Below are 27,909 nucleotides of genomic sequence, written 5' to 3'. Positions count from 1 at the left end.
TTGAAGCCGTTTCCTGTGATTTCTGCCAGTTTTCATCATATTCCACAGAAATCTCTTGACTTTGTGGTGACTTGTAATTTCTGACCTTGGGTGAAGCGTAGGCAGCAGGGGGCGCTCACATGTTAACCGGCAGGAGAGCCATGATGTCAGCCTGTGTTCGTCTGCCTTAGATGGTTCATATCAAAAAACTAGAGCCAATCAAAATGTGGAGTACCATCTGACTCTGATCTTTCTATTTTTGTGGATTCATTTTATATCTGTGGATTCAGCATCAGTGATGAGACTGTCCGGGATATCCACTCTCCCTCCTATGCACATGTCCGAACCATCTATGGATTCACTTCTAATCCTGTCCTTCCTCGTCACTGCCAGTGAACATCTGAACATGTGCACAGGAGGGAGAGAGGATGCATTGGAGAAAAGATGATGATGATGATGGAAGACCTCTGAGGAGATTCATGGTTGTAGTGAAGGAGGACATGCAGAGGGTTAGTGGGACAAAGGAGGATGCTGGGATAGGAGGAGGTGGAGGCAGATGATCCGCTCTGGCGACCCTTAAGGGAGCAGCGGGATGAAGGGGGAGGAGAAATGGCCAATCCAGGATTTAGAGATTCACTGAGGATATGATTTTATGATCATTTCAAGCCCACAGCTCTAGCCAGGAGCACAGAAGCTCCACCCACCTGCTGTTCAAACTGTTTATAAGAGGAACCAGAAAATGAGAGGATTATTTTCAACTGTGGATTAGTAAAATTGTGGAGGTCATACTGGACATACACACCGCACCATGCTTCGTGCTGCTCAACATTTCAAAGTGCCACGTCACCTGATCTGCAATGAAAATGATGAAGCTGGTGACCGATCAGGTAAAGGTTCAGCATACAGTCACTCTGTTTTCCATTGTAAGAATTAACAAAAGGAGGTAGGAAACATGCACCATGGAGCCACTTTAATAGAAACACTGAATGAATCGGGTCTGTGGGCTGAGGAGGGTCAAGTGACTAGTTTTAGCTGTTTTACGAGAACAGGTGAGGTTTTACTGCAGCTTCTCACAGAAACAGGAACACTGATCTCATCACTGCGAGCTTTATGTTTCTGAGCTTCCCCCACCGAAGGACCGGCGTGCTGAAACGCCGTTCTGCTGATGTCAGGCCGCGTGCTGCGATCAATCAGTTTAACACACGCCTGAAACATTCGTGATGTTCACCTGGCAGCCGGACGCCACGAGCAGCACCGAGTCTCAAACGGCACGTCAAAAACCGTGATCCGTCCCGCGCCTCGCCTCGTCTTCCATCAGAAACCGTCGGAGCGGGGAGCTCGCGCCTCGGGCAACAACGTATTCGACAACAAGAAGATGAAGGCGCTGCAGCGAAGAGAGCACAGAGAGAAAACAGCATCAGAGGCGGGAAAAGTGTCTCCACGTCTGGACCGTGTTTGGAGCATTTTTAATGACATCATCTGACCAACAATATGGCTGCTGTGAGGTCACTGCACTAACAGAGGATCTGCATCTGTATGATGCTCTCATGCGGTCTTCATCAGTTAAACTTTACCTGTTTAATAACTTCCATATTAGATGTTATTAAGAGCTAATTAACTGTTGTAAAAGGTGACTGCAGTAAAAATCTATTGGACAGCTGAGTGGGTTGTGGTTGTATTCAGGTGGAGGAGTCAGCAAGCATCACTTTGTGGACTCCGTCTTCCTCGGAGCGGTTAAACGGCGTCGGATCCATTTTGGTTGACGGCGGTGAGCCCGCGCAGAACTCAGCTGAAATTAATCACGGGTGCGGCGGGCGGCTACAGTACGGCCGCTCCATGCATATTTCATCCGTCCCCAGCACACGGCGGCTCGATCAATCCTTCATGAATAAAAAAACAGCCCCATTTAAACTGAGACCCAATTTGCATCCGTCACCATCCCTAACCCTCTGCTGATCACATGACCCCCGCAGTCTCAGCCTCCACCCACTAAGAGAGATGCTCACCTGCTCCAGCACATGAAAAGAAACACGGATGTCTGCTTGAGTACAAACACGAGCCACTAAATGAAGGTTTCCGTTTCTGAGACATTAAACGCCAGAAAAACATAAAATCTGTTTTTTCATGTGTTTTATTTCCTGCTTTTCTGTTACAGGTGAAGCACCTGATGTCACGGTGACACCGGGATGTTAACGTAGACCTGTTCTGAGTTTCTCCTCATTAGGCACTGCTTTTTTCTTAGAACAGGAGATTAATTTTCTTTTTCAACTCTGTGCCGGTCCAGCTCAGCTTTCCTTCTGCACTTGAGACTATTAGAAACAATACTGCCATTCAACTGATTTGGTGCCGTGTGATTTAACTGATCTGAGCTCAGGTCTGTTTGGATTCTTCCTCTGTGAGATCAGAGCTGAAAACTCAAACAGATCAAAATTTTAAATTCAGGATTTTGAAGTTAAGATTATTCAATGTTTTCAATTTTAATAAATCAAAGTGAGTCCAGAAATATTAACCCTTTAACACCAGCGTATCAGAGGGATTTTTTAAAACTATTTTTAACCCTTTAAGAATTGCACAGCAATGCTGCATCTGTCAAACTGATATTTATTTATTTATGTAGTTGTAACGTAAAACATCATTGAAACAGCCACGATGATCATGTTATTGTTTTTAACTTCAGTGGCTCCTCAGAGTTTGACTGATTTGGGGAGTTTGGAGCTGGACGTAGAGAGAAAACTAAACAGCGGTGAAGTCGAGTTAGGCCACAGAAAATGAAGAGCGACCTGGTGGAGCTGCTACATATGCTGGTATTAACACATTAACGGAGGAAGATGAAATTGCTCCCAGTAAAAGTTCGAGTTGAGGGTCAGAGACCAACGGCATCATATGACAGGAAGAAAACGATGAAAACAACCAAACTCAGAGCACGTCTGAGATGATCCGTCCATAGCACGAGGTTATTTGTTAATGCTCTGCCTGCTTTCGCTTCCTCTCTGTCTTCTTTTCTCGTCCTTTTTCCCTCCGTTCATTTCTCTCCCAGTGAATCCGTTTTGCCGTTGGTACCTGTAGTTTGGGGCTGCCTGAGTCACTTTGGGGAATTTGGTTTTGATGACTTTAATATGGACCTGCATCCTGTTTGGAAGCTGCAGGTAGACGTCACCAGGTTCCCCCCATAAATTATCCGAGCTGCTGCTGGGGAAATAACAGCCATCACGGTGGCGGCGGATTACTAATGGGCTGCAGCTAAAGATTTGCGGCTTGGCCGATCTGTCAGAAAAATAATAATAATAACAGAGAGAGACGGGTAAATGCAGCTCAGTGTGTGTGTTCCTGGCGTGACTGACACCCAATAAATAACCCATTTCAATTTCTGAAGCAGTCATGATGATAAACTCCACAACAGGCTTCCAGGCTCACCTGTGTTGATGCATTACATCCCTCTCCCGTGACAAAGTGGCTGTTTAATCACAAATCTGTCGCCATCTTACAGCAGAGAGCTTCCCGACTGAAGCGCTCTTTTCTTCCAGGAACCACTCCGCAACAAAAACATTTAAAAAAACGGCCTATGCTGCCTCGGCGTGAGCAGATAAATCAGCGAATGACTGAGGAGTCGGATTTGAGGAGGACGAATCTGCATTTCCACAGGTGCCTGTGGAGAACTGAAGCCTGTTTTCCTCCTGGTTTCAGGCATCAAAGATCTAAATAAACCTTCAGCTACACCTTCTTCCAGGGTTAAAAAACAAAAGCAAACTATTAAAAGCTGTAGTTCCTGCGACGTCCACCAGAGGCTCCAGCAGTGACTCAGTCCCCATAGACTCCCATGTTAAAACTTTACAGCAGAGATAAACATGTTTATGCCTGACACACAAACTGTTTCAGTCTATGTAAATAATTTCCCCCTTTATTACACCTGTACATGTGATTGTTTCTACAACTCAATTGTTTGGGGGATGAGCTAGATAATTTCCCCCTCATTAGGGGTGTGGCTTCTTTGACTGACAGGTGGATGGTGACACAGGTGGCTGTAGTTGCCAGCAGTCTGCTAGGCTTCACCTGGATCTTCAAGGTTGAGATATGAAGAATCGTGCCTGTTGTATGGTTGGTGAAGGGGTCCTCTTTACCAAGTCTTACAGCCTCTTCCAGATGAAATAAAGATGGATGATTCTCTTAACAGCTGAAGTAAACATTGGACTGACAGCCTTCCACAGTTTGGGAAAAACTTCAAACAGTAGCAGAACAGTAGCAGCTATAGTGGCTGATAGCAGCCACTATAGCTCGGATTATACACTTGCATTGGGAGAAGTAAGAAAACACAATTCAGTTGACTGCAAACTACAATCTACTGACATCTGAAATAAACATTCAGAGATTTTAAATTTTATCATAATATCTATTTCAGTAATGAATGCCATCAAAATATTTTCAGGCTTAAAAATCTAAAACTATGGCACTTTTGTATTATGTAGTATTTAGTTATTTCTCAGTAATAGTCATTAAAAAATTTAAACGCCTGCCATTTAAAATAAAGTAGCGTATATAAAATATAAATGAGACAAAAGACAAAAAAAGGTAAGACTGTTTCCCTAAAATCTGGAAACACAGAATCTAGATGCTCAAGAAAAACTGAGCAGTTCTGTTCTCCAGCTTCTGTGAGTGTTCAGTATTTGAGTTTTTTATTGGCACTAATTAGCAGGTACCTGCTCCACCTGCACAGTCTATTGCTAATGTAGCTACCGTTGGCTCCACTTTCTTGTCCAAATACAGTGGTGTGGTTTAAATGGAAACACAGATGATTCAGAAATGTATTGATGACCTTCTCGTGGCTACTGCCATCTTCTAATTACAGTCTCTGGGCGGAAGCTGCACCCGCTCTCTGTAAAAACTTTTGCTTCTTCTTCATAACTCTGTGGGTGTTGTTTCACAGTTTTGTTATCTTTGGGATTTTGACCCTGTACAAACTAAAAAGCCTTAAAGAAGGAGGCAGCTCTGAGTTTTAACAGTGCAGTTATAAACAAAATTATTATCCCTGTGTGTTTGGGAGCTCAAAACCACAGAAGAAGAATCTCTCAGAGTTTAGGTGGTGAAACAGCCGACTGCCTCTCACTTCTTCAGAGATGAAGGCTGGAGAGAGAAAGGTATCCAGGGTTGGACTCTTGTCCCAGCGCTGTCTGGCCCTGTTGTGATGTCAGGAAGAGTTGGCGTCCTCCAGAGGTCCACCGACCCGTTTGATTCCTCTCTAATTGGACTTCTTTAATTAGCTGGCAGCCCTCTCGTCCTCTTGACATGGCGGGCAGAGCGTTTCCTGCAGCTCAGCGCAGGGAGCTCCTGATTGGGCCCACAGCTTTTCCTCGCTGACCTCGCAGATCGAGTCAGCCGCTTGGTTTCACCTGAGAGAGCGAGGAGGGAGCGTTGTTTCTAGGTAACCAAGCAGCTGCAAACGATGCTGCTTTCAGATGTTCAGACAGTTTGTTTTCTTGAACACTGCTTCAGGTTTTTTTTTCCAGGAGGCGGAATAAAATGAGCGCTCGCTAATTTAAGACTTATTTGATTTAGCTGCAAATTAAATGTGCTTATTCCACTGTTGTTCTTAAGATTGCTGTGCATTAGCACCAGTGTTTAGTTTGACTTCCTCCTGAAAAGCAATCATTTCTCCCTAACTGGATCTCTGTAAGCACATTTGCTCTGATTAGTGTCATAAAATGCCGGCTCGTTACAGCAGATTGGCCTTTCCATGAAACCTGAGCCGCTGATGCAAACGCCGGAGAGGAAATGGAAAAACTCTCTGCGCTTCGAGTCAAACTGGTGGGTGTTTCACTCAGTTTGTGAACTCAGAAAGAAGACGTTCAGGAGGAGATAATAAACCGCTGACCTCAACTTTCTCAGGTGTGTTCAGTCCTGTTTTCCTGATGAAAAACTTTAATGCAAAAGTCTTCAGCTTCAACAGGAAAACACTTTGTTACTTCATTCATGAAGGTTTTTGTCATAATATTCCCAATTTTTGCTGTTTTAACAGAGTAAGTGATTTTCAGCATAGCATTTCTAAACTAGTTTTCTTTCTTTTTTTTGCACACAATAACAGAATTATTTCAGAGCAAACAAAATGACCAGGGTCACTACTGTTAGCCACCTTAAAAACCGAGCCGTAGCGCAGATCACTGCTGTGCAAACTTGTAAAATCAAGTTAAACCTGAGTTTTATCTTTGAATACACACAGTATGAAAACTTCAGCCAAGGTTTGAACTGTCACTGAGGAAGCAGCACGCAAAAAACCAGAAGAAATCAGTTCAGACTTGAGAAACAGAATTGCTGATGCTCACAAAGCAGGAGATGGATGTACAAAGTTATCACAACGTTTTCAAGTGTCAAGAACTTGAGTGAGAAGTATCATCAAGAAATTCAAAGACAGCCACACAGTACAGAACAATTCTGGCAGAGATAGGAAGCAAAGATTTCAAAGACTCTGGAAAGAAAGTAGTGAGACGTGTGTAAAGAGCCCAGAACAACTGCTGAGACACCCGTGAATGATTCAGGAAGTCGGGAATTGTAGTCACTAAGATGATCACTAGAACGCACAGGAGTGGACTGGGAGGTTTTAGACCAAGAAAAACTTCTGCACAAGAGACACCTTCAAGCCAGACTGCAGGATGCTAAGAACAACCTGGAGAAAGAATTTAGACTGGAAGTGCACCCTTTGGTCAGAGGAGATGAAACCAGAGCTGTTTGGCCACAGAGATGCAGCTTATGCCTGAAAAAAGAAGAGAGGCGTACAAACCAAAGAAGAGCATCCCCAGAGAGAAGCACGGTGGGGACAGTATTATGCTGTGAGGACACTTCAGTATGTCCGGAAGTGGGAATCTCATCACGCTGGAAGCAATCATGAAGAAAGAAGGATATGTGAAGATCAGCAGTCAGCAGAAAAACTTGTTTTGTCTTCCAACGTGGTGAAGAATGACCTCCATAAGACCGGCTTACACAAAGCTGGGACTTTAATTTCACTGAAAATGTGTGGGGCGGACTGAAGAGCAGGGTCCATGCCAGAAGACCATCAAATATGGAGGCGCTTGAGAGATTTGCCAAAGAAGGATGAGCTGGAATTGCTCAGGAGGTGCGGGAGATACTTGTTGAAAACTACAAGAAACGACTGCAGGCTGTTATCCAGTGAAAAGGAGACACAGCTGACTATTAGCATCAGGGGGGCTAATTATTTTGACCCTGGCAGTTTCTTTTTTAAATAATTAATGGAAAAAAGCAGTCTGCAGTGTCTGAAGAGTCCTTTATGTGTGTTAAAAGTCAAAATTTAATGTCACCGATCTTCCACATGCATCTGTAAGTAAGGCTGATTGAGACAGATTTAAGCAAAGTTTATTTATAAAACGCTTTTCACAGACGAGCAGTCACACAGTGCTGTACAACAAAACAGAATCAAGTAAATAGAAAAATTAAGTCCTATAAAAGAGGTACAAAATCCAGTTAAGACACAAAATTTTTGTTTTGTTTTGTTTTTTTTTGTTTGTTTTGTTTTTTTGTGTCCATCTCCATTCAAATGACATATGTAAATGTTCCATCTTTTTTTTTGTGTCTGTGTGAGGGTGTGGGCTCTGAAACTCTCCACATCTCTCTGTACACTCAGGAACTGTTATCTTGTACTCCAAGGTTTACTATTCGTATTATTAGACTGGACCCTTTCTTTTTTCATTTTGTATACCCACTGGTAGTCCTATAATTATGAGGTGGGAGTGTATGTTTCATATTGTTTTATGTTCTTCAAAAGGAAAACGGCATATTGTTCAATTTCTCTTTTGCAAAAATGGATGCACAAAATTCAATAAAAATATATATTAAAAAAAAAAAAAATTAATGTCACTGATCTTCCACATGCATCTGCAAGTAAGGCTGATTGAGACAGATTTAAGCAAAGTTTATTTATAAAATGCTTTTCACAGACGAGCAGTCACACAGTGCTGTACAACAAAACAGAATCAAGTAAATAGAAAAATTAAGTCCTATAAAAGAGATACAAAATCCAGTTAAGACACAAAATAAAGTAAAGAGGTAGTTTAAAAACAGCTCCTGTCAATAAAAAGTCTCAACAGAAAGTTTGGTTAAACAAAATCTAATTTTCAGCTACTTTTTAAATGAAGTCCACAGAGTCAGCTAAACATAGCCGATGGTGGGAGACCGATTTAAAAGCTAAACGATAAGCTCTGACCCTCCCAGTCCTCAGTCTTATTTGAGGAACAACTAACAAATTCTAAGCCTGTGATTGAAGACAGCGAGCCGCACTGGGTTTGGTAAGAAGCTACGATAAACAGTCTGGAGTCTGGCTGTTTAGTGTATGTACAAGAATTTTAAAACGAATCCTAAAATCTACTGGGAGCTGGTGTAAAGAATATAAAATAGGTGTGAGCTTGCTTACCAGAATGTTTTAACAGTCTAGCTGCAGCATTTTGTTTCACCCTAGTGATGTGTCGGTCACGAACGAAATGGCTCTTAGAGCCAGATATTTGACGTGAACGATGCGAGCCGGCTCCTTATTGCCAGCCGTGGGCTTTTTTTTTTCTTTCTCTCACCCTCCCTCTCGCACTTTTTTCCCCGCTTCACTCCGCACGTGAGCCTTGTGTTTTGCGCTGGGAAGAGGGGGAGGGCGGTAGTTACACTCGCAGTAGCACAGGAACAGAGCAGGAGGGAGAGACAGAGGCTACGTCCACACATACCCGGGTATGTTTGAAAACGCAGATTTTTCTATGCGTTTGCACCTTTCGTCCACACGTAAACGGCGTTTTCGGTCACTGAAAACGGAGATTTTTAAAAACGCCTGCCAGGGTGGATATTTTCGAAAACTCCGTTTTTGCATTTACGTGTGGACGAGGAAAACGGAGAAAACGGAGAGTCAAAGGTGTGCGCCTTTTTTGACATCACACTGTGCGCCATGTTATTCGTTCGGTGAAATGAATTTCTACAATACTGTTACTGTTAGTTTTACTCTCTGCAGTGTTTAAATGCTTACATATACACACACAGTCACTGTCCCTCCACACATAGGACTCGGTTCTGCTTCTATGCCCCATCTTTGTTTACTGTTTCCCACCGAGGCTTCTAGACTTCTGATTGGCCAACATTTCTACACGGTTAGGAATATATCGCCACCTGTTGCTTTGGCATGTTCCTAGCAGCGTTTTCCTTCATTTCTGCGTTTACGTGTGGACGGGATTATTTTTTAAAACGAAAACGGAAAATCTCCGTTTTCAAAAATACCCATGTACTTGTGGACGTAGCCAGAGAAAGAGAGCCAGGGACAACAACGTCTCATTAGAAAGGTATAGTAATCTTCCACAACTATTTTTAGTTGCAGATGATAAAGGATTCAGAAAGTTTATTCATGCAGGCCCATATGACAGAGAATATGCATCTTCTTTTTGTTTTCATATTTTAATTTATATTTAATTGTGTTGTGGTTTGCAGTGTTTTGCGTTGTTTCACTTTAAATTTGTTTAAAAGGAAAAAGCTGAAAATTTAAATAGTTAAAAGTTGAAATGTGAATAGTTGGTTTTTGTATTATATGATTTATTTATTTATTACAATGTGGAGTGAATAAATAAAAGTATATTTACAGTGGCCCCTAGAGACAAAGCATGTACAAATTCCAAAACACGTCCAAACTCCAAAACACGTAAAAACTCCGAAGCACGTAAAAACTCCATAGCACGTCCAAACTCCGAAGCACGTGCAAACCCCAAAGCACGTCCAAACTCCAAAACACGTAAAAACTTCATAGCACGTACAAACTCTAAAGCACGTACAAACCCCGAAGCACGTACAAACTCCAAAACACGTAAAAACTCAGAAGCACGTAAAAACTCCGAAGCACGTGCAAACTCCAAAGCACGTACAAACTCCAAAGCACGTAAAAACTCCAAAACACGTAAAAGCTCCAAAACACGTACAAAACACAACAGAAGTGCTCCAGAATGCTAGGCGCAGTGTTGAGCTTTTGTTACCTAGTGGCTACACAAGCCAGCAAGTACCAACGACCGGATTTGGTGTGTAATAGTAACAGGTAAATGAATTTTTTTTTTTTTTTTAAATTTGAATATATATGAGTGCTTGTGTATAAATACACAAACAATACACATATGCTTTCAATTGTGTAATTTAAGTGATCTAGGTAGCTCTGTTTTGGAAGTTCAGTTAACGCTAGAAATATGTTTTGGAGTTTGTACGTGCTTTGTCTCTAGGGTCCACCGCATATATTTATATATAAACATATATAAATAAAACCATTTTTTTTTTACATTAGTAATTCCTTTTGTGCATAATTTTATATTATTGTTAATAATAAATTAATTAAAGGAACAAAACAACCTGAAGAGCCGGATGGGAGCCGAAAGAGCCGGCTCTTTTTAGTGAGCCGAGCTGAAAGATCCGGTTCTCTAAAAAGAGCCGGAAATCCCATCACTATTTCACTTGGAGGAATGAAAGAGATGATTTATCTAAACTGGTAAACAGGACATTACAACAATCTAAGCACGGTGACACAACTGCATGAATAATTTTCTCCAGTTCAGCCATAGACGTGTTAGACGTGTTCCTTAAATGAAAGAAATGGGAATGTGAAACAGATTTTACATGTGAATCAAAGGTCAGAGAGGAATCAAATATTACACCAAGAAGTCAACCGCTGGACGTTGCAGATGAACAAAACGAAGCAAGAGCCTGACTGATTTTAGGATGGTCTCAGTACTGTTCAAGTTTAAAACAAGGTAACTGTTGGAGAGCCAGTCACTGATCTAAGTGAAAGAGTGAACTACTATCCAGCTGTGAGGCTGAAAAGACTTAGGCTACGTTCACACTGCAGGTCTTAATGCTCAATTCCGATTTTTTGATCAAATCCGATTTTTTTGTCTGCTTGTTCACACTACAAATAAAATGCGACAGCAAATGTGCTCTAGTGTGAACGCTCAAAGCGGCCCGCATGCGCAAAAGAAGATGTCACACACAACGCGGTCTGTTTAGACCCAGAGCAAACAATATTGTTTGACTTCGGACTTTACGTTTCCAAATTTTTGCTTTAGGTTAGTTTGTTATTTACATAATAATGTAAATAACCTAATAATTACCCTTATTGCTGTTTTAGAGAGGAGCGGTGCTTCAAAGGATAGTTGCAGATTTCTGTCAGAATCTGCAGATTATACAGTACAAATAAAATGTTCACGTTGTCTTCCCAACAGTTTCACTAACATCTACACTGGATGGCCAGGAAGCGTTCGCGATGTCTTCTCGGACGCTTCTCCGGCGCTGATAATTGGCGTCTGTCTTGTGTCAGTGACGTAAAAGACGGATTTAATGCAACATGACCGTTAAAACAGCAGTCGCTTTCTAAAACATCGGATATGTATCGGATTCAGTACCACATACGAAAGTGACCCAGATCGGATTTGAAAATAAAGGATTTGTGCCGTTCACACTGTCATACCATGATCGGATATGGGTCGCATAGGGTCAAAAAAAATCGGATTTGATGCGCTTTCGCCTGCAGTGTGAATGTAGCCTTATATACAGTGGAATGTCATCTGCATAGAAATAATTGAGCTGTGTGGAACCCCACAGGTTAGAGACCTTACTCGCCCTGGCAGCAGAAGTCCTTCTACAGACTAAATATGAAGGAAACCAAACACAGAGTCAGAAAGACAGACAAATCCCTAAAACTATTAAATGTTATGGTCATCAGTCTGAAATTATAAATGGAGAATTGAAAACCAAATCTGTGAGTTGCATAATAAAGACTGTAGTTGACTTTATGAAAGTTTTTCTAATGATTTGCAAACAAATCAGAGCTGACACCAAACGTAGGTTTCTTCAGTAAAGGAGTTACTGCAGCATGTTTAAAGTAAAAGGGAACACACCTCGCTTTAATAATAGAACAACGGACCAATAGTGGTGCTGAAGGCGGTAATATCTCTAACAAGTGTGAAAATGGCTTCATCTTACCTATTACTCTAGTTAAATCATTAAGTGTAATCTGAGGACCGTCTTCACAAGCGGAGGAACCGGATCTCAAGTCCATCACTGGACTTACAAAGGCTACGTTCACACTGCAGGCGAAAGCGCATCAAATCCGATTTTTTCGCCCCTATGCGACCCATATCCGATCATGGTATGACAGTGTGAACGGCACAAATCCGATATTTTCAAATCCGATCTGGGTCACTTTCGTATGTGGTACTGAATCCGATACATATCCGATGTTTTAGAAAGCGACTGCTGTTTGAACGGTCATGTCGCATTAAATCCGTCTTTTACGTCACTGACACAAGACAGACGCCAATTATCAGCGCCGGAGAAGCGCCCGATAGGACATCGCGAACGATTTCTTGCCATCCGGTGAAACTGTTAGGAAGACCACGTTGGAGAAATGTGAACATTTTATTTTTACTGTATTTTCTGCAGATTCTGACAGAAATCTGCAGCTATCCTTTGAAGCACCGCTCCTCTAAAACAGCAAAAAGGATCATTATTAGGTTATTTACATTATTATGTAAATAACAAAATAACTTAAAGCAAAAATTTGGAAACATAAAGTCTGAAGTCTTTATATTAAGGGCCATCAGTCAAACAATATTGTTTGCTCTGGGTCTAAACAGAGCGAGTTGTGTGTGACGTCTTCTTTTGCGCATGCGGGCCGCTTTGAGCGTTCACACTAGAGCGCGTTTGATGTCGCATTTTATGTGTAGTGTGAACAAGCAGACAAAAAAATCGGATTTGATCAAAAAATCGGAATTGAGCATTAAGACCTGCAGTGTGAACGTAGCCAAAGTGATTGAAAAGCACATTACAATAATCATCAGAGAGTAACAGAGCGTGCTGAGGTGGAGGAGAAACAATGCTGTTAATACAACCAAATAACACCCTGTTAGTATTCTTATTACAATTGCTGAGTAAGACGACCATTTTTATTTCTGCCGGGCTGATCTACATGGCCTCTCTTCTCACACTTGTGACAGTCGATGTTTTTACCCCAACAGTGCGCAGTCCAGATCTGCCACAATGAAAACCTGGGCTTTGTGCATTTTCTTTAGAGCTGCTTAGTTTGTGCACTCCGCACTCCTGGGAGACGGTTCCAGTTTTAATAAAGTGAAAATGTAATTAAGACTTTGAATAGGGATGGGTATCGAAAACCGGTTCTTGTTGAGAACCGGTTCCCACTGTTTCAATTCCTTGGAATCGTTTGCCATTTTTGCAAACGATTCCCTTATCGATTCCAGTCACCCCGAATGACGTCACCACGTTGCGGAGCGTCGGAGCGTACCTGGCAGGAAACACGGCGCCTAAGCGGCTCAAACGCTTAAAAGTTTGTTTATACTTTATGAGAACGGATTGTCATCCGTTCAGGGCAACTTGCAATACTTGCAAAGTAGATATTTCATTAAGGGAGGAAACACTACGAATATGCAAAAGCATTCGCTCACAAAACACGCGATGAACTTAAATGAATGTCTTTAATTCCGCTCCGGACTCGTGAATCTCAACCCAGCAGCAGCAGCGGTAACGTTTGCACGTCATCTCCCGTTAATGCGGCAGGTAAATAATCAACTAACAGTGCATATTATGTTAGCGCGATCTGCTTTATTACAAAACCTGCCATTGTGCATTTAGGTGACCATGATGAGACAGACAGACAGAGTCTGGCTGGCGCTCGCTGGCAGTTGTCGCTGCAGTCTACCGGTAGCGTCTCTTTTCAGGCCCGCATGTCACCGAGCAGTGACTAGTTTGTGGTCAAAACCTTGCAGCCATTTGCCACAGCAGATGGTAAGTGAATGTGTTTAATTGTTGGCAGGGACATTACTGGATATTCTTGTGTAATTGCTACAGAATAATTTATGTTATACTTTGTTATTGCTACAGAAGAATATTTATTTTATTATTTTACGTTTACAATTTCCCCGGGACCCTGTGACACTCCATTGAAGAGCCGTAGGCTGTGGATCTCTTAAGATCTCACTGTTGGGTTTGTAAGGCCAAGTTACTCCTAAATTTCTATCTTGTTGAAAGAGAAGATATAAAACAGTTCTAAGCTAATCGACCTTAGTGTTCTCCTTTTTAAAAACAAGAATCGATAAGAGAATCGATAAAGAATCGAATCGTTAAACAGAATCGAAAATGGAATCGGAATCGTTAAAATCTTATCAATACCCATCCCTAACTTTGAATGATGCTTATCATTCAAAATAACCTTCCTGTAAGGTCAAAGGTTAAATAAAACAGGGTGTTACTGAGTTAAAATAAAATGTTCTTTTTTCCAGTGTAACTTGATTTTTAAGAAAAAAGCAAAGAAAAAACATCTGTTGTTCAACACCCTGAGAACTGTTACAGATTGTTGCCCAGAGAGTGTTTTTCAGTATTACCTACATGCTTTCATCGAGAGTTTGGAGAATGTTCAAAGGCTGTTTATCATTTCTTAGAATTTTCTTGTAAGGTTCGAAGGTTAACTAAGACAGCAACATTCTGAGAATGCTTTGGTACAAATTATGTCTTTTTTTTAACAAAAAATCCTCACCATGTTACACAGTAGCAGTGAAAAAAGATTCTCAAGGCAACATTTTGAAACCGATTCAGAAGGCGTTTGCAGACTCACATGAAGATTATTATTATTTATTTTTTGGTAAAACATCCTTTCAAGCAAAACGTATCACGCTGCAGAGCTGTTGCTGGGGTAACACATTCTAGAACTGTCTTTTTCATGAAACTGTTACAGTGTTACATTGAAACTACAGAAATACACTGTAACCATGGAAGAACATTTTCAAGCCAACATGTAAGACTGTGTGATTCTAAGTTTACGAGAACACATCAGGTTGTTAGAAGATGTAATTACACACTAATCTGTGTATCTGAGTACAACATTCTTTTTTTTCTGTTCCACAAACTCAAACTTACTGACTCATCCTTTAATAAGTATTTTATAATATGACTCCACAAAACTTTTGAATGATTTAAAAAGTTTTGAGTTAAATTTTTAACCTCACAGTCACATCGTGTGAAATAGTAAAGGTAGAGATACATTTTGGTAAATATGAGGTTTCGTTTGGCTGTTTTTAGATCAAGCTTAAATAAAACTGAGTGGTGGAGCAGAGGGTGAAGCAGGAGCCTCTTCTGTCTCCACAGAGACCAGCCACCTCATGAAGCCTTCATGAAGGGGCTGAGGCATGATGGGGGATGGAGGCAGGAGTGATGTAGGAGGGGGGCTCCTGTGGGCGTCGTGAAGCGGCCCTGGCAGGTCTTAATGCTGCTGTCAGACGTCCCGGTCCAGCGATGTGCTTTCCTCACGCTCCATCACCTTTGAGATTATACGACTTTTAAATGAGCCGCAGCCACGGGGAACGGCACCCGGGGAACGCCTGTCGCCCCGCCAACACGAGCCATGATTTGCCGTGCCATTAATCTCTGCGGGGAGATCTCAGCCGATTTGTCCTCACCGACAAATGAAGCTGTAAAACTTTTCCTGCATGTGACGCTGTTGCCGACGGGACCACAACGCCATCGGCACACGCATCAGGAGCCAATCGGGACCCGAGATCTGTGCAAATGTCCGCGCACCAAGGGAAGAAAGAAGAGACAGCATTTAGGTTTAGGTCTGAACACAGGACAGGCTTTAAATCAAGCAGGCAGGAAATAGCCTGTTGATTACAGCTGGAGGTGGAGTCAGCTGACCACGCTACAGGAAACAGGCCTCTGATGGTGAACCGAGCAGCTCAGAAACACACTTCATATTAATGTTTTTAATAAAACAGAGAAGAAACATGGAAGTAAATACTCTGTAAATGAAACTGAAGCACATCAACAGAACTCAGAGTGAGTTAAAGTGGAATTTTATCAATTTAGTCAATCATTGATGTAAACGCCACCTTATCTGCTGATCAGTCAACACTGAATGTGAGGTTTACACTACAGATGGCCTAAATGAACACTTTTAGTAACTTCCAAAATATTCTTTATGTTTCTGCGATGGTTATTTTACAAGTATGTGCAAACTCTTTAATCAAAACATTTTAAAGGTGAAATATAATTATTGTTGTTATCTATGAAATACCTAAAACAAATTTCAGTCATTTACTTGCATTTCTGAACAGAAAAAAACAATTTCAGTGGTTGAAATTTATGCTCTGTGACACCAACCCTCTGCACGTCATCCTTCACTACATCTACTGAGGTCTTCCTCTTTTCCTCCTGCCGGGCAGCTCCAACATATCCACGTATCCAAACGCCCTCAGCCTCTCTGACTCTGAGCTGTCCCTCTGATGGACTCGTTTCTGATCCTGTCTGTCCCACCCACTGAACATCTTCACGTCAGCCTCCATCATTTCCAAACCATCACAGCAGGTATCACTACCACCTTGTAAACCTTCCCTTTCACTCTTGCTGCTCTCCTTCTGTCACAAATCACCCAACACTTGTCTCCACCTACTCCACCCCGCCAGCACTCTCACCTCTCTTTGGATGTTTGACTCCAGGTATTTAAACTCATCCACCTTGACTAACTCTGCTCCTTTCCTCCTGTCCCACTCTCATTCACACACATGTATTCTGTCTTGCTTCTGCTGTCTTTCATTCCTCTTCTCTCCAGCTCATTCCTCCACCTGTTCTCTACTCCCACTCAGTTTGTTGTTGGACTAATTTTAGTTTTCCACAGATTTCTAAAAGGTTTCACTGTTTTTTTTATGACAGCTGTTCTGATAAATTTTAAGTGCTGTATATTTCAGATATGTCTCCATGATAAACGACAGAGCTTTAAAAGAAGCGGACACAATAAACCTGAACGAGTCATCAAATTACTGAATATGTGAAAACTTTAACAGTGAGTTTTGTTTTGATGGCTGTGTTTTTACAGTGTTTCCAGCTTTCGTATATCAGCTTCCTCACCGGCGTATAAACCGTCTCCGCTTTCTCAGGACCCGTTCGGCCTCGAGGAGCTCCGGGGGGACCGGGAGGAGCATCTCGAGGGCCTGGCTTTGTTTTCTTTTCTCTCCGCCCTCGGCTGGCTGCTTTCATGGCGGTCATTAGGCGCCCAGCCAGCGGCGGTGATGGTTGTCCAAACTGAGAATCAGGAGCTGGAGAAGAGAAACGACACGGAGTCCAGCAGGGAGCCCGAGAGAGGAAAAGTTTTAATGGATGAAAGGAGAGAAGGGGGTCAGTCAGCTACTCTAACTGGTCTCCCAGGCCCTCCTTAAAGCTCCTCTCTCCATCCTGCAGAGTACAGTAGCTTCTCTAAGCAAAGCTCGGAGCTCCCCGCTGGGTTTGGTGTTTGTTGCCTTTGGGGTGATGATGGCTTCAGATGGTTGCTGGTTGGAGGGGGTTGGGTGGGAGGCTGGAGAGCTGTCACCTGGGAGTCATGGCCTACATCGGCTCTTAAAAGGATCTGAAGCTTCTCTCTTTTCAGTCTTTTTCTCTTCCAGAAGCGAATCCCCAGCTGCCCCGTTACACGCGAGTTTCTAAATTTAAAGCCTCACTGTGGAGGAAAAATAAAGAGACGCAGGGGGAAACTCTGAAAACACACATGAACAAAAACCAAAGTTATTTTACTCTGTGCGTCTACAAATCCAAACATGTTCAGACACAATGGAGTGTCAGTCATCTCATTTCCTTCATTTCGGGTCAATTTTTACTTCTAACACAAAAATCAGGCACCAGCCTCTAGATAATGAATACTTTATACAGCAGTAAGATAATTGTTCTCAACTTTACCTCACTGAAAATTACTTTTGCCTTCAAACTTGTAGAATTTAAGGAGTTTGGGAGTAAATCAAAAAGTTTGAGTCATTTAGAGACTATGAGATGTCACTGCTGCACAGTTTCACTTCTACAAACCTAAAATTGCAACATGCAGACAGGTTTGAATCGTTTTCTGAGCAAATGAGAGCGTGGGAGCCTTCAGAGAGTCCCGGCAGGTAAAAAGTCCTAACTTCAACACGATGAGCAGCAGAAACAAACTGTCCAATCCAGAGGGAGTGAAGAGGGTCCACAGCTTGATAAGCAGAACTGAAGCCGAGGCCCTGGGACGCGAAGCTTATAATCAATTTTTTAAATGTCTCGAACAAGAAAAGGTGTAGGTTTGCTGCTCAGTGTGGATCTCTGAAAGTTCACTTCTCAGAAAAACATGGACGCCCAGAGATCTTTTCACCAGTACACTGTCGTCTCCCAGGACTGAGAGGCTTCAGATTTTTGTTATGGAGAGGCGGGCTCTCCATAAACACCTCTGAATATACCTGCCTGCAGAGAGTCTGCAGCTCTGAGCTGCTGAGTAGTTTTTTTTGAAAGAACTGAAATGTGTATATACAGATTAAACCCTTAAACACACACACAAAAACACACTGCAGCCTGTTTAATTCATTCACTTTTTTAAAATCACACTCCAGCTCGTCCCTGGCCCTGGATCACTTTTGTTAACTTATTATTGCAGAAAACAAAAATCGCGGTGATTTAGTCGTCATTAAAATGTGTTCAGAATATGTTATTGGTAATACTGGCCCTGTATTTGGTATCGGATCAGTACCAGAGTTTGCAGTATTGAACACCAGTAGCTTCCAGTGAGATGCATGCCCTCTCATGGCCGGCTTACACTTCACTGTTTTTACTTTATTATCCCTGTGACGCGTTCATGGTGCAAAGTTTTGTGACTCTTTCAGAGATGGAGGAAGACGTAAGAACGATGGGACAGAAAGAACAACAATTTTATACTGGAAATATATTTTTTAAATTATGTCCTCATTCATTCTTGCAAAACAAATAGAAATGTTTTAATTTAATTTTAATCAACTGTGATGAAGTTTACTGTGATGCAATGTGCTGGACTGGTTACATGAAGAGCAGCAGACATCATTTCATATTTAAAATGTTTAAGATGTTTCATAGTGTGTTTACTGTCTCTAGAGGATGGAAATCAGTGCTTAGTGGCTAAAACCACAAAGTGCAACAGCACAGGTCAGCTAAACACGGCCTATACACAAAGATGGATGGAAACAAAGTGATTCTTTGTCCTCACGCCGCCCTGCTACACCCAATCTTAGGGGTACCCCACCTGCCAAATCCCACTTTAACCCCTGTTAATGGCACCACCTTCACTTTGCATGAATATTTAATCCCCTGTAGATATTAACACATTACCATGACACATAATGCTCAAACCTTTGAATTCTGCTGTGATTCTTTTTAATAAATATATTTTATACTGACTTCAAGTCAAGCTGTAGGCCCGTGTTTCTGAACTCTAGAGATATGCTGTCCTCTGGGCTGACAATGGCCCACGATGTAAACCGAGTTTGACACCCCTGAGTTAGATGGAAGAATGCTGAGGACACTGATAGAAAAAGTGGAGGAAGATCTAAACACTCAGCGTTTCACGTTTTTTTCTATTCTTGGCTCTGTGTGATGTCATAGAGCAGATAATAAAGGCCACAGAAACCACACCCACCAACTGCTTATTTTGCTGATGTCTCACAGGCGAGGAGCTGATGACAACGATTATGCTGATCTGTGAAATCATGCAAAGCTGCAGTCCAAGAAACTGAACAGGCCTCTTTGTTGTCCTGCTGATTTACTCTGAGTGCAAATTAAATATAAATCTGCTCTGAAAAATAGATATTTCATTACTTTAACATTAAGACAGTTTTGTGGTCTTAAATCATTGTCTTGATTATTTGTAACAGGTTGAAAAACAAAGTGTTACATGCGATGAGCTCCTCAGAAACCAGTTTTTGTAAACCCCCTCAGACCTCCTGGCGTTCGGCTCTGAGCGGCGTCTCCTCTGCAGCCTCCGAGTTAATTACAGTGAAAGTCGTGGAGGAAAGTCGTTAAAGCTGCCGCTCTCGGCTGCTTATCTGCGAGGTGTGAACAGGTATTTACTCCAGCTGGGAGAGACGCCAGCAGGAACGCCACCGTGCTAACGCGGGATTAGCGGCGGGGCTCTGTCAGCCCGGTTCCTCTGGGGGCCCACGTCAGGAGTGGATCTGTCAGCGGCGTTAATGCCGCTGGGACGGCGTCTGATTAAACACGAGCTGCTGCAGCAGCAGCAGCATCCTGGAGTGTTTTCAGGATCAAGTTTAAATATCAGAGTCAGTGTGATTACATGTGTACACAGTAGAGACAAATATATGTGGACGCACCAGTTTTGAGTTTTTTTGACACATAAAACACGCATGTATGTTAAACAAGAAGAAAACCACCTTTGCACTAAAAACAAAAAAAACCAAGGTCCGAACTATCCCAGATATCTTTACCACATCCGGCTTTACCGATCCTAACATCATCAATCAGGCTGAGACGTCACATGAAGGTGGTCTTCATTTCAAAGAGTTTAAAAATCTCTGAGCACTTTCAGATGACAGCGGTGCAGGAAAAACATGTCTGCTGACTGCAGATAAAACTCTGATAAGAAAACATGAAGCGTCTGAGAACACTGAGAATGTGTGTGAGGAGACGACTGAAAGCTCTGCATGAGAAACAAAAGTGGGCGGTGGTGTGCCACTGGTGGAGGTCTAAGATCATCTGAGATGGTCTAAGATGGTATTTCACTGGAAACCGTTTCCCATCGCCTTGAATCGTCCTGATCCTTTATTACATGAGATATGGATGTTGTGTTGACTGATTTGTAAAGTGCCTCAGGTGAAGTTGTGCATTTCAGTGTCTGCTCTCGCCAAGGTCACAATTAAACAGACAATTTTAATCTCACTGATATTTTTATCAGGATGAATAAATGACAGAATAAAGTAACTGTTAAAGGTGTAAAATGAAAAATGTCTGCTTCGTGAAAACTTTGCTTGTCTGTGAACGACAGCTGGGTCATCTGGTTCATTCTCAGACTTGTGCAAAGAAAACTGAGCGAGTGTGATGAAGGCCGAACCCGAGACCAGCGCTTTCAAAGTAAAACTGTTGCTCATTAAAATTTTGCAAAGGTTAAACAAAGTAAATGAACAAATTTGGTTTGCTGTGATTCCGGTGGCTTATTTTTGTTTGTTTTGTTTTGTTGACGAAAACTTCTTCGTTACTTGGGTGAACGTTAAATGAGCTATGACCTCAACAACTGAGTTATCCACGGAAAAGCCTTCAAAATTATGTGACTCAGCATGGGACAAAACAGGCAGAAAAACAGGCTGCACAAAAACAGCAAAACACCCACTTTCTAATTACTTCAGCATTTCTTAACTTCACTGCAGAAATCTCTAAAAACTGTCTCTGAAAAAATGCAGGTTTTTGAACAATTCCTGTATGTATAATCTGGAAACACGCAGTATTCCGGCTTAAATCCTGATCCAGCAAACCTTTCGGTTATGTTGGGAAATCCCTGCCAAGTAAATTTAACGCTTGTCCATCTTTGGCCTGTGGCGGTAACGCTGCGTGGACTGTGATCAAGCTTTTAATCAGAAGTTTAATCATTTAAGGATCAGTTACAGCCCAGTTTCTCTCTTTTTACTAAACAACAAGATTTTATAGGTTTTACATGTTTAAGTTAACAAAAAAAAGATAAATGAAATTATTTTTAGTGTGGTAATCAGACACTCAGAAAACTGCCAGACAGTTTGAGTATTTTAAAGACCAGTGAGGATTATACTTTGTTTTAAAATAAAACGCTGTGGATCTCAGCTGCAGCAGTAAGTCTGAACAATTAAACTCCTCATATTAAAAAGGGGTAACAAAGACAAACGAAGCCCAGCTCTTCAGTTTTTGACTGCTTAAATAAACCTGCCAGAGGTGGCAGAGCGAGGTCGTAGAAAAGAAATGACCGGAGCTTTTACTGCGTTTCTTTTTTTGACAGTTTAAAAAGTTAATTCCAACTCGGATGCATTTCTTTCCTTAGAAACTGTTCGGAGTTCCTGTGAGGGTAAAGGAGCCACGATTACAGCCTTTTATCAAGTTGATGATGCTCAGCAGTAGTTTGATTTATCCACTCTTCGTGTGTGTCACAGAAATTCTAAATTTGAAGCACTGTAGGTGAGGCAAATTCCCCTCCAGGAGAAGATAATTACACAGTGAGATGTAAGAAATGCACAACTGAATCAGCGCAAGAGCTGAACTTGCAATCGACACAGGTGCTACCAAACCAACTCGTCAAGTGAATAAAAGCAGCAGGATTTCGCTCACGGAGGCCGCTCAGAGAGCGCTGCGAAACCATCATTTGCAACACGCTAAAAAGTCCTGCTGGTTCTCGGTCTTCAGGTCCTTGGGACCGAGGGGGAATCGCTGTCACCCACAGGCTCCAAAATGAAAAGACCTGGCACGTATTCCACAGTTTTGTTGTGCATGCAAACTGACAATAAAGGTCTATTCTATTAACAGAACAGTCGTACTCATAGTTGCACCTGTAAGAGACAGCAGCAAGAAAGCCTGACTCTGCTAGAGGTACAGCCGACAGAGGTGCAGTGAAGAGAACAGCACGATACTTACTTAAATATTGCATCCTTCCAAATCTCTAAATATAAATATAAAAAACAGTTTGACAGTTATACCACAAAATAAGACCTTAATGATGTCATCGGGACTGCGTGATGCCAGTGTGACAGCAGGTGTAGAAAATGAAGGCGTCACTAAAACCAATTAAAGCTTTTATTATATTCTAAGTGCTTCATTTGGATTTACTGCTGCAGCCTTGATTTTGAATGTTTCTGCAAAAAATATATTTTTATTAGACATCCAGAAAAAGAGATGCAAACCACTCAGTTTACTGAAGGTTAAAGACAAACTGCTGTTGTGTGATGATCAAGAGGACATGTAAGGTTCACGTTATTAGACTTTTTAAGAAATACCCCACCTTTAGTGTCTGTAAGATAAATGAGGTCTGTGATATTTAACAGGATGACGCCCAGTACATGCTGAGGCAACACTCACCTTAATGGCACTAATGACTTGTTGTGGTCTGACTTTTCTTCTGGCGTCAAAAACAAATTTTCAGCCTTTACAGAAGAAACTTCCCAAAACATTTTTTTTTTCAGATCTTCAACTGAAACAACAAATTTCTAAAGTTCTGAGTTTTACACGAGCCACAGAGCGGGAATAAAGCGTTTGTAATCACAAAACGAAGCAGAGCTCGAACGTCTCCGCCGTGGCTTTAATCAGCCTCGATTTACATGACGGACAGACTTCAAACAGCGTCTGTCTTTGTCAATCAAGTGTCACCTCTAAAAAGAGCCTTCCATCACATTTCACTGACAGCGAGAATCGAGAGAAGAGGACAGATGAGATGAGCTCAAAATGAATTTTTTCCTCAGATAGCATCACCCTCCTGTGAACGCCGTCGCACCGCGGCTCCAGAAGACTGATAAGAGCGACTCCTGCCTTTTAAAAAGGCAAAATGACGTGCAGGATACAGAGGCACGGCCGCTCTTAATTCTCACTTTATCTGGCAGTAGTCGTGGTTTGAATATTTGTGCAGCAGGGTTGGCTCGCTGTGTGTTTCTCTGCCTGTAAGTCGCTGCTGAGGTCTTTGTGTCGGATTTTGTTAAATTATACAGCAGCTGATAAAGCTTCTCTGAGTATCTGCTGCTTAAAGAAGTTAAAGAAGAAAAAGAGGATGGACTTGAAGAGTGGGGTGGAGGGGAAGAGCTGACTTTGAAGAGCAGGTGCGTTTAGAAGGGTGAAAGAAATCTGAGCTGGCAGCAATCACTTCAGAGTGTCGGGTCAGAACACTTGCAAATGTTCAGATGTGAGAGGAACAAACAGGCAGAGTCCAGGAATAAAGTTGTCATTCTTTGTATTTCCAATTAAGAATGTGCCCGCAGCTGGGCGAAAGAGTGTGTGGTTTCTGCAGACAAAGCATAATGATACAAATCAATTAGAATCAAATTACTAGTGGTGTGCGATACTGCATATTTTGGTATCGATCCAATACCAAGTAAATACGGGCCAGTATCGCCGATACCAATACCGATACCAATACTTTTCAATAAACAAGGTGGATGCCTCATTGAATTGCTAAATCGCAATTAATTTTCATGACCTTAAGTGTTTTTTGTGATTTTTCCTTTTGTATTATTAATTACTTAAAATCCGGGACATAATTAGGAGAAATAATTAATTTATAATTAAATAAAAAATGCTTTATTATTGTGGCAGCCGTCTGCGATGCTGCTGCAGGTGAGATGGACTCACCTTCATTGCATCTACAATCATGCCTCACCGGCTTAAAACCTGTGCGCTGCTTGTGCTGTTGTTGTTTTTGGTGTTGATGTGTATAGCTGGCAGCAGGAAGGCTGCAGCCGTTTAATGTAGGCTACTGTTACAGCAACCGTGTGATCACTGTAAGGGTGGACAGCGCGCGGCTCGGGGTGAGCCGGAGGCTGGCGCGCCAGCGGGACCTGCCAAGCTGGAGATGGAGGTCGAGGTGCGCGGGGTCCTGCCTGAGGGCGGCATGCTGTCCGCTTCGGCCGTCTGCCCAGCTGCCTCTGAGCCCCGGCTCACTTCCACTCCTGCTCCGCCGCCTCTGCTTGCCATATGGGTGGCCATCAGGCCAGCTCCTGGGCTTCCACTGGAGGCGTGGGCGACCGCCAGAGTGGACACTTCCCCGTCGCTGGGCCGGGGAATGGGGCGCCGACGGTCCGGGCCGATTCCCTCGCCTGCTCGTGGGTGGGGTGAAGCTGGCAAGGGGGTATGTGGCAGGGCGTGTTCTGCGATGCCGCTGCAGGTTTGGTGGTGGTGATGTGTACGGCTGCCAGCGGGAGAGCTGCAGCCGTTGAATGTGCTATTACAGCAACCGTGGGATTATTGTAAGAATAAATGATGCGCGAAGCATGAAAATGCCATCGGGTCTGCCGTGGTGGCGATCTTTTTTTTTTTCTTTTTTTTTTTCTAAATCTTAAGTGCATGCAAACCAGTAAACAAATTAAAACAAATACTGTTGATAAACTATAATACAAAAATGACAATTAAAATTCTCAACAACAAAAACAATATATATTATTAATATGTAAACAACTTAACAACCCCAAAGTGTCTAAGTCACGTGACGTGTCAGCGCAACACCGAAACATAAGAAGGGGGGGGGAGCAAAGTGTGCCTGCTCTCCGCTGTCACAGGAGCGGCAAGTCCAGCGACCTGGCTGTTTCGTTTTTGCCAAAAGCACAGCGTAGCAAGCAAGCAGAACTCAAAGTAAAGAATCGATCTAACCAGGCCAGTATCGATCCGATACCGATCCCGACTTGGGATCGATACTATCGATATTTGGATCGATCCGCCCACCACTACAAATTACATAATAAACATAAAGATACAACTGAGGTGTACTCAAGTACAATATATAACTAAATAAGCTGACATTATACTTCAGACTGGTTACATAAACTTAAAGTCAGACATTATGCATTAACACACTGCATACAACTATGCACTGAAGGCAACTTTACATTGTTTTATCATCTGTTACACAGAGCACAGAATCAACAACACGATAACAACGAATCTCTCTGCTAGAAGCTAATTAGCGAACAAATCTGTTATGCTAGCAAACTGCCACTTATACATAACGTCATTTAAACAGAAGCAGAAACTGCTGGTAAGTCATCAAATACATTCATGGCTGAACCCCAACATAACTGAGTGAAGTAAAACATTAACTCACGGCGGTCAAAGGAGTTTGCAAAGAAAAGCATCTGAAGCTTCTTCAGTTCTGAAGAAGAACTGAAGAAGCTTCTCGGATGAGAGGTGAAACGTCTTCAAGCAACTCAAAGAAGTCCAGACGCTTTTCTTTGCAAACTCCTTTGACTACGATGACCTGGATGACTGAGAACCTTCACAGACATTAACTCACGGTCTTATGAACGCACACACTGTCCGTTGTTCAGCTGCCGTTTGTCTCTGAACTGAAGCTGCGGACATGCACACCTATGGTGCATTCAGGGGGCATAGGAAATCCCATACACAAACCTAACCCTTTTGTACAGCCGCCTCCAAATTTGGTGTACAAATTTGACCTTGATGGAATGTCCTCTGCAACTAAGCAGAATCCTGGGGTAGAACAGGCAACCTGATGAGCCGTGCCACCGGGCGAGTGTAAGTTCGGTCCTTTACTTGAACGACTGCAGCTCTGACACGATCATCGGCCCCTGGTAAGATAGTTTTCACGGTTCCTACTTGCCAGAGCGCTCGTGGGGTCTGCTGATCAACAATGTGAACCACAGATCCAACTGCAATGTTGTCTGTTTCCTTGTGCCATTTCTGCCGTGGTTGCAAGGTGGACATAAAATGCCGTATGAAGTGCTTCCAGAATTGGTCAGCCAGGACTTGAGTGTGTCTCCACCTCTTATGACTGAGCAGCTCGGATTCTGGATAGAACACTTGGGGTAGAGAGCAATCTGGCTGCCCCATCAACAAAGAGTAGGGCGTGATGGAATCTGGGTCTGCAATGTCTGAAGAAACATAACCCAAAGGCCTGGAGTTGAGTATACTCTCCACCTCAAGCAGGACAGTCCTCAGCACTTCCTCTGACACTATCTGCGCTCCCAACGTGGTGCGCAGAGTGGTTTTCACAGATCGCACCTCTCTCTCCCAAGACCCTCCAAAGTGTGGAGCACTGGGGGGATTGAAACAGAATCGGATCTGTTCTGCCGCCAGTTGCTGTCTAAGATCTGGCGTTAGGGCATTGTTCTCACAGCTGTTGTGGTCCACACGGTGTTGGTAGCTGCGATTCGGTGGCTGTTGCCTGCTAACAGGACGTGGCAGATTGCTGGCACCTGGGTTTATGGTGACTGTGTCCATAGAGTGTTGGATTGGAATTTGCCCATGCATGGCTTATTTGTAGATTGGGTGCCATTAGATTCTGAGGAGCCTGTTAGTAGGGTTGGTTGAACATAGAAGGTTGTTGTTGTTGTCTTGGGTATGCATTGCCCATGTCTCTTTTCAGGTGACTCATGGTACTCTGTGGTACTGCCTTGGGCCTATTCATTGTCAGACCGCTAAAAGGACCACCTGACAATCCCGATATCTTCATCAAGTGCTCTCTTCTGCGCTTTTTCTCATTGTATCCATAAGGATCTTTGTCATCAGGCAGATACCGGAAATCCATTGGTTCACTGAACTCCTGATCCGAGGGCCGGCGTAGCTGCATGTGCACGGTCACTGAGTCCGTTATGGACATGTTGTGGTAGGGCGGAGTCTTGAACACAATGGCAACTTGGCGATGAACATCAGCCTGAGAAAAGGAGCCTTTGGCCTCCCAGCCATCAGGAGAGAAGAACCGCACCTCGATGTCATCTTTTTGTACTTTGTCACACAATAGGAAGATTTCGTCTCCTCCTCTGACACTTCCGCTATTTCTGTTGACCCGACAGATCCTCAGCTCTGCTGTGTTTGGGGCACTGTTGTCGTAGATGGGGTTGGTGACGATGGGGTTAAGAGCTCGAGTGTAGTGGCCGTTCTCATCCTGCAGGAAAACCTGAATGCACAGGCGAACCACGTTCAGGTCGTACTCCTCTGTCTGCAACAGCTGCTCCCGTGGCACATTGAAGGGGTTGATTGTGTTCCTCTTTCATATGATGAATATATTGGAGAATTTCAGGATGAGTAGAATGCTTGCCCTGATCATCATGTGAGAGTCAGTTCTTAGCGAGGTCGTCCACTTCATAGTTCTGGAGGTATGATGGCAGCTTGCTATGTCTGTGTGGGCGGTCAGACTCTCTGTATGGGTATTGGTCTTCCATTCTGAACATATAAGGCTGAAGCAGTTGCTCACATCCGGCTCGAAGGACAAAATGTTTAGAAGGGTGAAAGAAATCTGAGCTGGCAGCAATCACTTCAGAGTGTCGGGTCAGAACACTTGCAAATGTTCAGATGTGAGAGGAACAAACAGGCAGAGTCCAGGAATAAAGTTGTCATTCTTTGTATTTCCAATTAAGAATGTGCCCGCAGCTGGGCGAAAGAGTGTGTGGTTTCTACAGACAAAGCATAATGATACAA

At 42.8% G+C, this 27,909-nt stretch overlaps 1 long non-coding RNA gene and 1 pseudogene across 2 annotated transcripts; one reads left to right on the top strand and one right to left on the bottom strand.

The window, feature by feature from the left end:
- Positions 1 to 9,251: 9,251 nt before the first annotated feature.
- Positions 9,252 to 19,462, top strand: LOC109203695 (uncharacterized). 2 transcript variants are annotated; one of them, XR_003221377.1, is made up of 3 exons: positions 9,252 to 9,293; positions 15,139 to 16,828; positions 16,923 to 19,462. It is a non-coding gene; the product is annotated as an uncharacterized LOC109203695 (long non-coding RNA). The 2 variants fall into 2 exon arrangements; XR_002063463.2 differs by lacking the exon at positions 9,252 to 9,293 and having other exon boundaries at positions 14,494 to 15,825; positions 16,212 to 16,828.
- Positions 19,463 to 23,446: 3,984 nt separating this feature from the next.
- Positions 23,447 to 27,653, bottom strand: LOC100700564 (uncharacterized; annotated as a pseudogene).
- Positions 27,654 to 27,909: the final 256 nt, after the last annotated feature.

The sequence above is a fragment of the Oreochromis niloticus genome, linkage group LG2 (genome assembly GCF_001858045.2).
Source record: "Oreochromis niloticus isolate F11D_XX linkage group LG2, O_niloticus_UMD_NMBU, whole genome shotgun sequence".
In the NCBI taxonomy this organism is placed as follows: Eukaryota; Metazoa; Chordata; class Actinopteri; order Cichliformes; family Cichlidae; genus Oreochromis; species Oreochromis niloticus.
Note: the sequence above shows the minus strand (reverse complement) of the source record. Positions and strands in the feature narration are given on the sequence as shown.